Source organism: Thalia democratica, chromosome 6 (genome assembly GCF_965202585.1).
Source record: "Thalia democratica chromosome 6, ktThaDemo2.hap1.1, whole genome shotgun sequence".
In the NCBI taxonomy this organism is placed as follows: domain Eukaryota; kingdom Metazoa; phylum Chordata; class Thaliacea; order Salpida; family Salpidae; genus Thalia; species Thalia democratica.
Window position 1 is genome coordinate 7,632,437 of NC_139170.1, and position 13,222 is coordinate 7,645,658.

General features: G+C 23.2%; 1 long non-coding RNA gene across 1 annotated transcript; it reads right to left on the reverse strand.

Moving 5' to 3' along the window:
• Positions 1 to 2,038: 2,038 nt before the first annotated feature.
• On the reverse strand, positions 2,039 to 3,215 carry LOC145839552 (uncharacterized). The gene is made up of 3 exons (XR_014370072.1): positions 3,167 to 3,215; positions 2,461 to 2,553; positions 2,039 to 2,168 (listed from the first exon to the last, which is right to left on the reverse strand). It is a non-coding gene; the product is annotated as an uncharacterized LOC145839552 (long non-coding RNA).
• Positions 3,216 to 13,222: the final 10,007 nt, after the last annotated feature.

The following is a 13,222-nucleotide window of genomic DNA, read 5'->3' on the forward strand; positions in this document are numbered from 1 at the left end:
TTTAATTTCGAATTTAGTTTATGTTTACTATAAAGTTTATCTCGCATAGTATAAATCAGTTTTGCTGTATTTGAAAATAATAATGCTTTGATTTTCATAAACACTAATGCTTTAAATTAAAAGTTTTTTTGCAAACTTAACTGCAAATACATAACTCAATGGTTTCGGTTTAATAAATAGTAAGTCTAAGCTTTTAATTTAATTAAGCATTATCCATTTACAAACTAAAAACCATCGAAAATTTTACGCTATACATAGCATTTTATTGGATAGTAACTTTTTTATAAAATAACTAATATAACTCTCTTGTTTTAACATACTTAAAGCTTATTTATTTGTTATCGAACAAACACATGGACTATCTAGTTAAGCTAAGATTTAAAGTAAGAGCAATATATAATTTTTTATTAATTTTTACACTAAAAAATATTATGAAAAAAGTTTTTTTTTAAAGCTAAAGTACAAGAATAGCGAAATCGTTACAAAGTTTAGGTATAGTTATAAACAAAAAGAAGCATCACCTATTAAAACAATCTTAGTTAGTTAACAAAAAAAAAAGATGTCATGAGTATTTATATAACTATATTAGCTGCTTTTTGTTTAGTAAAGATTTTATAGTTTGAATAGTCTATATTAAGAATAAATATTGAACTACTACTTGTAAAGTTGTGAAAATAAAGCTTAGTTTTAAACTAATTTATAGCTATTTGCTTTTAATATGTAATTTTTTATGAAATGATATTTAATAAATAAATAATATTTAAAGGTCACTTATACTATTTTAAATTGTAATTAACTTGGATATGTAAAAGTTTAAAAACAGTTCAGTTAAGTTAAAATAGTAAATATAAGTAGTTAGTAGCACACAAATACATTATAATTTTACAAGTCGATTGAAGTTAGTAAATAAAGTTATATGTAATTTAAACAATTTTAAAAAGATAATAAAAAGTCAGAAATTTCAAAAATCAAATTAAAATTTAAAACTAAAATATCTAAAATGTATTTAATTGTTTTTAATGTAGACATTGTGCAATTTAAGTTTTGTCTATATTTTCTTTAAGTTATGTACTCATAATTATATAACATTTTTGACTTTTCAAATTAAAGGTTTAATCGTTTGTTAACAAAAGATCCTAGTAAAGTAACTTCACTAGAATATAAATAAAAACAAATTATACAGTAATCTTCCTTTATTGTACCAACATATGTTTCTGTGTATTAACTAATCAACACACTTCAACTGGGTTGTTAATGGGAAAGATAATGGAGTTATCGAAGTTTACCTAAATAGACAATACTAGATTATTAGCAATAACTTAATATTTTGAGTAATTTGATATTAATTATATATTTTTATGTTAAACTTCAGAATTAAGTTAACTAAAAGCAGTTTTGTACCTTTTTTCTTGTTTGTAGAGCACAACTCTAATATATATTTGTTTAGAAAAGAAGTAATGAATAACTTATGTAGCTGTTTACTTGCAAGCAACTAATATATTACGTTATTAAAAAAAAAACACAAATAAACGTTTTTGAAAAGTAGTTAAATCTAATAAATCTATTACAATCATAGACTATTATTTTTCTTAGTTTATCTGTTTAGCACAAGTAACTAAATTTAAAAAATATGTAATAAAAATGTTAAGAATTCAAAACTAATCTTAATTATCTAAATAATTTAAGTTCAGTTATTAATAAAACAAAGTATAATAAAACTAGTATGTTTTTAAACTCATACACTGATAGATAAAAAATAAACTGTTTTCTAATATATTTGAAAAAATTACATATTGATTTTTACATTATGTGAAAAAAGTTAAAGTTGTTTTGATATAACTACTAATATTCTTAAGGAAAAAAGAAACAATGAAACAAACGTTTTTCAAATTTCATCTACCCTCGGTACTCGTAATTCCACAGGGCAGGGTCCAAGTCGCCATGTCCCAGCCAATTGTACAAATTCCACCTTTCCGCCTCTTTTATTTCGTCCTCGATTATCTGCACGTCCAGTTCCGATAATCCGCTCAAACTCGCGCTCCACTCTCCATCGGTTCTACAGGCTGACTTGTGCTTCTTTTTATTCACGTGTTTTGGGTTTTGTTGCTGGGGACACCCCGAATGTGAGATGAATAATTTCTTTGTAGGAGGGACGTTATCGTCGTATTCTAAAAAAAAATTAAAATTAAGTATAAAATATTATTAATGTACTACCTAGATTGTTTCAGTTATAAAGTATAGAAAAAAATGATAATTTATAATATTTAAAAATACTTGATCAATCAAAATTTACGTTATCATATAAGTTCAAATGTACTTATTTAGGTTTGATATAATTCTAAAAAGACGTTTAGCTATTATGAGCTTGAGTTTATAAATAGTTTAAGCTTTTGGTACAGATTAAAATTAGACTATAAGTTCTAGAAAGCAGTTAAGAAAGCATGCATCAACATCACTGACCAACTGAAGAGCTTTTGACTTGATTGTAGTTTTTAGAAGGTTGATCAGAAGTTCTCTTCTTGAAATAATCTTCTTTACTTGGTACTAATTGAGCTGCAGATAAAAATATTGATACTATAAAACAAGAAAAAAACGAGTCGATGACTTTTATTTAACATCATTTTTTTACGAAGCTTGCAATAAAATGAGCATGATTGTTTAAATGAATTTAAAAAAAAGTATTTAAAAAACAAAATTTAAAAAAAGTAAATTCCAATTTTAATAAAAACTTGTATCGAACTTTTTTTTTGTTTAAATTCAATGTAAATATTCTTTTTGAAACTTGTACAAAAACTTTATTTTTCATCAGGTTTAGACAAAATGTTTAATTTAATTTGTCTGTATAAACGGACGTTAAACTCTAGTCAAACAAAAAAAAAACAAGTAACAAGTGTAAAATTAATCAACCGTATCACTAAACAAACATTTACAATCATTGATGGCTGGTTTGAAAAAGATAAGCTAATATTGCTTTTGCTACGAAGATTACTTAATAAAATTTCGAGAACTTTTGATTTACACAGAAACAGTTTAATATAAAAAGGTTTTCAAGTTAGATTATCCTGAGTATCATCTTTATCTACATTTTACCTTTAGAAACTTCTATAATTATATAAACGTTTTAATAGAAAAGTTTTAAATCAATAAAATTTATAGCAAGTCTTACGTTTTCTACTATATTTGTTGCTATTGTTACTGTTAAAATTGTTTCTTTTCCTAGTAAATTCATCCATTATAACTTTTTTACTTCTAAAACTACTGCAGTATAGTATGTCTAATCTGAAAACATTTTAATTGTATAAACAACAACTAATAAACAAAAAAAAAATTATTGAAAAACAAAACCTAACAAAAAAGTATTATAAATTAGATATTAAGAAACAGCTTAGTAGTTCTTAAATTTGTAAATTTAAATCACTTTGTATTTACTACAGAGTGTTTAAATAATTAAGTTATAGGCACAAAATAAAATAAAATACTAAGTAATAAAGTAAAAAATAATAAGAACTTAACTTTAGTGTGCATTAAAGCAATAAAAAAAGCTTAACAAAGCCTTTAAATATTTAAAACAGTCAGCTTTAAATCGATTTTAAGTAAACAAAATGTTTTTTATTTATAAAAAAAGTAATGAGAAAAATTTTCTTACTAAATTGGAGTGAAAACAAATTAAAATAAAATCATACTGAAGTTTAAAGTTTTAAGATATAAAATTATGTAATAATCAAATGTTAAAAATTAAATAAGTTTTTATGCTAAATAAATTTAGTATATGTACTAATAAAACTCGTTAGAATTAAAACAATCAAAATTAAAATGGTTTAAATTCTAACGAGTTTTATTAGTATACCAAGTGTAATTAGCATAAGCACTTGTTAACTTTTTAATATTTGATTTTTACGTCATTTTATATCTTAAAATTTTAAACTTCAGTATGATTTTATTCCAGTTTGTATTCACTCCAGTTAAGTAAGAAACTATTTCTGATGAGCCTTACTACGAAAGTACTAAAATAAATTGAAAGAAAATGAAATTTATTCTGTTACATTTTTAAATAAGTTATGCACAGAAAAAATCTGTTCAAAAAAGTCATACTTAAACACTTAAATAACGAAAAGATCAAGATATTTAAACAGACTAATAAGATACTGGTTTCATTATACTTTAGTCATATGACTACAATGATGCAAACTATGCTTTGATTAAACAAAAATCGCAAAGTTAAACCTGTTTAAGTTTTTGTTTTAGTTGCAAGCCACTCAAAAATAAGTGCTAACTTATTTAACAAACCGCACATTTTGATTGAAATTAATGCAACACAAAATTTCTAAGGAAAATATTTGCCATGCTTTAAAAAGCACATGTCATTTGTAATGGAAGGAAAAAGCAACTCATTTGAAAAGTTTTTACTTTTTTTCATTACTCTCGTCTCATATTGAGAAAAAGTAATTGGGAAATTTTTTTTTTATTGCTTTAATCATATAAAAAGCGTATCATTTTCTGAGTGGCATTGTTAAATGAGTAAAGGAGAATATTATAATAAATTTAATTTCTACAGTTATATTTTGAAAATTTATATGCAAAATACTTTTTTAATGTCACTAGTTCAGCATCAATAGAATATATTACATAAACATACCATCTAAGTTTATTATAGTTTATACTAATAAAAAATATCTAGTCTTAACTTAAAGTGTTTTTTCAATTTTATCTATATGCAGTTAAACTTAAAACATAAATGATGCTTTACTAAAATATACAAGTAGTTTCTAAATTCAAAAGTTTCGTGTTTTTTTTTAAACTTGTGTTACATTAGATTTAAAAAAAATCTAACTAATCTAAAAATGTTTCTTAGACAACAAAAAACATTTTCATAGCTTTTTTTTTGGTCAATCGTTGAACTTTTAATAAAGTTATTTAAATTTAAATGAAAAAAATTATGCTAGCAAGATTATGAATATAATTTTTCAGTCAATATACAAACTATTTATTTTTTTGTTTTTAATAGTTAATGAACCAAAAAAAGTAAATGATAAACATATTTTAAGATAGTTACTTTCACTATGGTTTTTAAGATAAGTAAAAAAAGTTAAACACTAAAAACTGAAATTAGTATTTTTTAGTTGTCTTTTAACTTGAAAATAAATTTTGTAATCTTAAACTAATTTGATTCAGTTCTCTAACCAAATTGTATGTCATAACTAAGTTATAGCAAGAACTAATTGATATTTAACTTGTTTTCTGATGAATTTATAAATTAAATTAATTTAACATTTAATTTCCACTTCTATGTGTTTATTAACTTAGGTAAAATTAACTAATTTAAAAATATGAAGTGGTTTGTAGTCTTCAACTTAAATATTAGCCAAAATTTTTAAAATGTTTTCTGAGTTATGTTATAAACTGTTATTTTGAGTTATGTTATTAACTAACTTTATATTGTTTGATTAAAACATTGGATACGTTTTTAACCTTTTATATAAATATATTATTCTAACATTGAAAAATAGCTGAAATAAAATTTTAGTATAGTAAATATCTTTGAAAGACTCAAAAATTAACCCATGTTATTGATTTAATTTAGTAATGTTTAAAATAATTATCAGAAAGAAAAAGTTATTGATGACATAACACAATTGATTGAAATTTTTTTTATTCTTACGGTTTTTTTAAAGAACTCTATTAAACATGTAAGTTTAAATAAACTTAAAGGTTTTCTAAAATATTTCGTTTAAAATAAATGAAGGAATTTACGAGCTATTTCAAAACTTTAAAAAAATCAAAAAAATCAGCTTACGTTAGTATGTTATCATTTTACATTATTTTAATGTACTTTTAGATTATAACAGAAGAGTGTATTTACTATAAAGTAAATTAATTCAAATATACATGACAGTAATATTAGAAAATTAAAATCGTTCGTTTGTGTGGATGTTGTATTAAAAGAAGAGTTATGTAAGTGAACATAGAAAAGTGTTTTAAAGGATGGAACTTTCTAGAATATTTTTTTTTATTATGCCTGTTTCATTGATGAAAGTAAAATAAAATAAATTCTAAAGTCCTCAGTTCTAAAACTAATTTAAACTTGAAACAAGATACAAGCAATTTATCATTCTGTTTTTATTTTTGGTTTACAATTTGTTATTCATTATACTTTTTAAAACTTTAATAGTTTCCAACAATATTTACTGCTATAGTTAATTCTGTACATGCCAGAACATATATTGTAAAACCTTTTGTATGTTTTACCGGATATTCAAAATAATAAATTTATTATCATGTGTACTAAAATATATTCTAAAATGTTTTTTTTAAGATAGCTTTATTTTATAACTATCACTAACAAGTAATCAAAATTAAACGAAAGGAAAAACAAATTAAAACAGTTTATAAAATTCAAAAAGGGTAACTTCATTTTTGTTAGTGTTAACTAGAAAACTAGTTTTTGAGTTTAAAAAAAATCTCTGTTAAAAATAACATTTTAATAAATAAACAGTTTTTTTTTCTAAAACCATTTTAATCAAAAAGTTTTCTATATAACAAAATCAATGTTTATTTATTTTCTAATTTATGTTGAAATTGAACTACTCTTACTGCTAATTTTCCCTTAGATTGGTATGAATTTGTTGATTAGTATAAATCACGGCTTTAGATTTATAAGTTTTTCTTGATTTTTATTTCAGGATTATTAAACCACTGTGTACTATTGACATGCTTTTATTTCTATAAAGTGATTACCTTATTTAACTGTTACTGATGAGGTTGAAATAAAAAACAAATAAAACTTAACAAAGTTAACTGCGATAAAACTACTAACATAAATTTTCTAAACGATAAGATTTTTTTATAAAAAGATCATTATGAACCGTAAGATTCCATTATATTTATAAACCTCTAAATATAATTATAATTTTCAAGTACTTACTTTTGTTAATAAGTAATTAATAATATAAGATAAAAAAAATGTTGTTTAAGAAACTATTTTCTATTGAAGCACGACCATAAAATATTTAGTTTTTTTGTTTAAATGTGCTTAAAGTAATCTAATTATCAAACCATGACAGAAAAAAAACAAAATAGTCAACAGTATTAAGTCAGTATTAACTAAAAAATATTCAGTTATATATTTAAGTCATTTAAAAATTAGGAATGATAAAGTTAAAAAATGCTACATTTGTTTTCTAAAAAGCTTAATAAATATACCTAACTTATTTTTAATCACCTTTAAGAACTACTCTGATAATTAGGAAACTATTTTAGTGTAGTTTAATTGAAACTTGCTTTATGAATCTTAAAGACTTGAGTAGTCTCACTTTCTTTACACTTTTATATTTCATTGTTTAAATAAGTATATACCTTACACATTTTCTAACATACAACTTTAGCTGTATTGACATCTAGTTTAATTGTTTTACAATAACATCTATAAACCAAAGTTTTCTTTTAAGCGCCTTATCTTGACTTTTACTTCGAGAAAATCTGTTTAATTTTTTCCATTATTTGAATTGTTTCCTGTTTGCTACTTATGGCTGTTAGCGAGAGAAACGTGTTGTTTTTTGTGCATAAAAATAGTTATTTTCAAAACCTATTTTTTTATAACTTCTGTGTTTGCAATTGCTATACTCTTATATTAAAAGAAAAACAAAGTATTATGTTCATAACTAAGTTTTGTTTACAAAAGTATAAATTTAAAACTTTTCAACAAAACAATTCACGATAGAATAGACAGCAATTTTTTTATAGATTTATGTAGTGACAGCGGAAAATCCAGTATATAGTAAAATATGAACATTTTCACGATTTTGATGAAATAAAGAAAACAAACATCTGAACGTTATCAATAAAAATATTGAAGATTACAAGTTCAAGTATGTACCGCATAGCTTTAATGTTTTTGTTTTTTAACTATATCTGTCCGATATTTTTTTCTCAAAACTTTTAAAATTTCAAGTATCTATTTGTAACTTAATCCTTTTAATAGAAGCAAACAGTTGTTGTATTTTTTGCACTACGTTTTATTCAAAGTTCTAATTTAATTAAATTGCTGCTTTTGTTTTTGAGTGATTAAAAGCTATCTTTAAAACTGTTATATATAAAGTGTATACAACAAAAACACTTTTTAAAGTATGAAATTAACACAAATCAAAAAACAGTCATTTATCAAAAAGCTTACCATTGTTTTGCAGTACTAAAACAGCTAAAGCTGAAGTTATTTATTAACCTGAGAAAAAAAAGACTGTGATTTGATTCTAGGTTTTTTATTATAGCTTGTGGTGCTAAAAAGAAAAGAAACTAAGACTATTTTTTACTGTTAGAATAGCCATGAAAAAGTTTTTGGGTGACTTTTCAATTATGTTGATTCAAAACTATAAAAAAGAAAAAAAAAGATTCAATAAAAAACATTTATTAACACAAAATTCATTTGAAGTTATTCTAATAAAACATTTGTTTTACCATTAAAAGATAATGTTTTTCTAAACATTTGCTTTGTGAAAATCTTAAAAAAGAGTGGATCTAAAATAAGCTTTTAAAAAGATTAATTTAAGTTTAAATAATTAAATTGTTAATCTTTAAGTAATACTGTAGTAACATTTACATTATACCGTTATATTTCTTTTAAAAAACAACTCGTTTTAAAACTTTTGCTATTATGATATGAGCGAAGCATAACTAAATTGAAATCTAAGTCTAGCTTATTTAGTTAAAGTATTTTACACAAAATACTATTTTCAAAGTAAAACTATTATTGAAACTCTCAAAAGCTATTGTGTTTCAAACTTGTCCGACACATTTAAAAAATGTATAAGATTTTAATTCAAATAAGTAGCATAGATTCAAAACCAATACCTTTCAATTTGAAAAATATAATTTGATCACGTAAGAGTTGTACTGAATTTACAAAATTCATATAAAAACTTGAAATTTGTAAACGGTAGAAAAATTAGCTTCAACAAATATTTAAACTTTGTTTAGACGAAAGGGCTTTAATAAGCAGCAAACAAAACTTAAAGTTGTAGTTAATTTATCAACGTTTGTTCTAAAAAGCTACGTAGTAAAGCTTAACACACCAGGGACGTAGTTTGGCGAAAATACTTGCTTTTATTTCAGCCTGAAAAGACTCTGCTTTCTAAACTTTTAGTATTCATTTATACTTAGTTATGTACTCTTGAGAGATTATTTCGACATATATGCACTCTTTAGAATTTTTAGTGTCATAAAAATTAAACGAAAAAATTACATCCAAATTGTAACATTTAACGCTTTAAAGCTTTAATTTGACAAAAAGATGCATTGCAAAATTGATTCTAAAGGAAGCTGTAGCTTCAAATATCAAAACTATACAATTTTATGTTACAAGAATATTTGCATAACTTGTTGTTACTATTGAATACGTTAAGTGTTTAATTTTCATAACAATATTAATGTTTTTGAGTTACATTGTGATTTTCTTATACGTCTTTTTAATGAATGTTTTCTGGGTTTACACAAGTGGCAACACATAAAGAGTCATAGGGGGTGTGGAGCAAATTAATTTCCTTGTATACAATTATCACTCGTACCTCAACATTCCATTTTTGATGTATTAACACAACTGCATGTTTTTAGATTAAATTAAATAACATTAGAGGTAGTTTAAGTTGCTGTGTTCCCGCTAGGACGTTATCACGCGTCAATTCAGATGTTTAAATTTTTGTATTCAGATGTTTTAGTTTTATTACGTAACTTTTTTGAGGCAGCTACGTCCCTGTAACACACTATTTAAAAGAATTAAAACATAAAACGTATCTTTTGTAACTTAACAGTTGAGATAGTCAAAAATTAAAGTGTAATAAAGTTAATGTTTTCATTCAAAAATTAAAATTAAAATTCATCAGTAGTTTTCAATCTATTTTGTCTAACTAAAAAACATATGTCTATGCTTTATTTAAAATTTAAAAATGTTTACTATTGTTTTATTTTTAATTAACATACTTTCGGAATCTGACTTAATTTAGTTGTATTTTTTACAAAAGAGTTGAAAAAGTATTTCGTAGTAAAACATAATGTTCTACTCGTAAAAATCTCAATAAGTTGAAATTTTTACATTGATTTATAAACTTTTAAGATAAGATAATGATAGTTTAAATTTGTTTAATAAGCATAAACAATAAAAACTATAAAACATAATTTAGATAAATAAAAAAGCTACTTTCTTAATTTTATCTACAATAAGTTTATTGTTTTCAATTGTTTCAGAAAAAATATAAAGAAATAAACTCATGCTGATAAAAATATAAGATTACATAGTTTTTTTCTTAGAAACTACACAACTACTATACATCAAAGGAATAAAATGATTAAAACTAAATAGTTGTTTTAGATATTAAGTAATTGTTTTACCTAAATATTAATTATGTATTCATTGCAAAAGTTTTAAGAAGCTTTGAAAAATACTTTAATCATTTTTGTAGTACCATAAGTATGGGAAGTTAATTAAATAACAAGACTTTTTATTAAAGTATATTGCTGTATTAAAACCTTTTTTTCAAACACGTAGCATTTTAACGCGTAAAAGATTGTTTATGCTATTAGTTTGAAATGACTGTGCTTTTCTATATAAAAAGTTCAAAGTACTTAAAATAAACAAAATAAATAACAACAAGGTTTAAGTTTTAGTTGTCAAATAGGGAGAAAATGTGATAGATGTGAACAATAATAAGTTTTTCCTGCTTTCCTCAAGTACGTGCCATTTCAACGTATAAATTGAGAAGTTTAACAATAGCATTGTATAGAAAACCAGATCATATCAATAAAAACATCACTTGCAATACAAAAGAAAACTGAGACCACCAACGAATTATAAAAGTATGAAGTTGACGGCACAAAACTAATTAGTTTCTGTCTCATATGCTTATGAAAAATAAAAAAAGTTAACATCTTCTATTCAAAGTGGAACACATACAAAATTGTTTTAAAAAGTTTCATAGTTTGTTGATTTTTATTCCTACTTTACGTAAAGTCTAATATTTTTGTAAATTCTTGAACATAATTTTATATATCGTTTTTATGCAAAAAGTTTTGTTGACTTATTGACGGATGTCATAAGATTTTAAATGTGCTCAAAGTTTACGTTTACTTACGAAATAATCGTTAAAAGCTTTAACTTTATGCATACTTGTTTTTATATTATATGTTTTATATTTCAATAACACCGTAGACACTTTAATAGAGTTAAGCTTAAGTTCATCAAAAAAAACTAATGTTTTTTTATTACTTTGAAATGTTTTTTAAGGCAGTAATAAAATAACTAAAAAGTATTTGTTGAAGTTACTGTTACATGAAATAATATATACTAAAAGTACAATTATCATTTTTTATGAAGTCTGTTAGAAATTTAAGGAAAAACTATTATATAACACCAAAAAATTGATTATAGGTAAGTTATGTCCGGTGTTTCATAAACATTGTCTAAATTTAATTAGAAAAGCAGATAACATTTTCCAGCTAACAGGACAAATTCGGAACATTTTTGCTACCAAAATAGCAATAATGTAAGCATAATGTTTAAAAACTTATGTAGTTAAGTTTCAATTCAGAAAAAATTTGTGAAAACTACAAAACTATGTAACTCAGTGAGATATCTTTAAAAGTTTTATGTACTACCATACATATTTAGAGTTATCAACGTAAATTGAAGTTTTTACCTTTATTAACTGAAGTTATCATTGTTGTTATTATAAGGGTTTTTATTACTAGAAAAATTATGTGAAAACTCCATAAAAATCAATGCGTAAAGTTTAAAACTTAAGGTTCTAAATTACTCACCAGTAATCTTTTAGTTTTATTCCATAGTGTTTAATAAATTAGGCTTTTCAGATTGCTATGTATTTCTTTTATTTGCTCTGATACACATCAAATTATTAGTATCCAGGTAGTTATCTACTTGTGAGTATAAACTTAGTTGCAAATTTAACCTGAGTTTACTTTTTTGTTTAGTTCCTTTATTAAAGTTAAATACTCTATTATTTCTGAAAAATGAGTAGTACAATTTTTGTTTATGTTCAAGGCTTTGACAAATGTTTAGTTATTTAAAAAAATTTTTATAAAGTATATTCAACATAATACACATTTTTTTTTACTTTTGAGTTGTATGAAGTTTTTTTACAACATAAAGTAAGCAACTTCTATCAAAAAGAAAAAAAAAATAGAAAATTAGTTTTTTTTATTTCAATAAGCGATGAAAATCAATATTAAGTTAAAAGAATATAGAGAACTAACACAATAATCAACAATTACTTAATAATTTTTTAGTATTACCCTTTTCTATACTTTATGAAATGTTTTGTACTTCATAATAATTTTTCTTACGTGCAAAAGTTGAAGATTTAAAAAATGAATAGATTACATACAAAAAGCTTTAATTACGTAATTTTAATTTACAGAAGTATTCGACAGAATCTAATAATTTGTATTGTGCCATATCATGTAAAAAGCTTCCATGTGATGTGAGCTCTCCGTAATTTAATTAAAAGCTGTATATAAATCCCACGGAAGATAAAAAAAACAAGCTTTAATTACGCTTTAAACTTTTATGATTTTATTATATTTCTATGAGTCATTGTGTTTAAAGCATATAAGCACACAAACCATAGACATAACAAAAGCAACAATTACTTCCATTTTAACTCAAAGTTTAGTTTTTAACTTTTTTAAGTATTTTCTTTTGATTATTTTTGAAGAGGTAGTGTTTTATTAGTTTACAGTAAAACCGTTAAATTAGTCATCATTAACTCTCATACCGTTCCAAGTTAGTAATAGTAAAGGTATTTTGTTTACAACAAAATTGAAAATAACAACTTTTTAGAGTTTTATTATACCTTTAACTTGAATAAAGTTTTTTATCATTTAAAATTAAAGTTTTTATAATTACTGTAAGTTAATTGCATATAAAAAACTGATAAAAACTTAACAGCTTTTTAAAGAAAAGTAACAAAAACTTTTGACCAAAATGCTAACTTAATAGTCGTAAAGTTTTAATCTTGAACAGACAATTGTGAAAAATTTGACAATGTTCATAAATATTATAACAAAAACAATTTAAACTAAATTAAACTTTTAAATAAATTCCTTAAGTAAAGATGATATTATTATCTAAGCGAAAAAAAGTTTTGACTTAGTTTCAACTATAAACATGTCAATTAAACTATGTGTATCTACTCTTTTAGAGCCTTAATAATTACTAGTT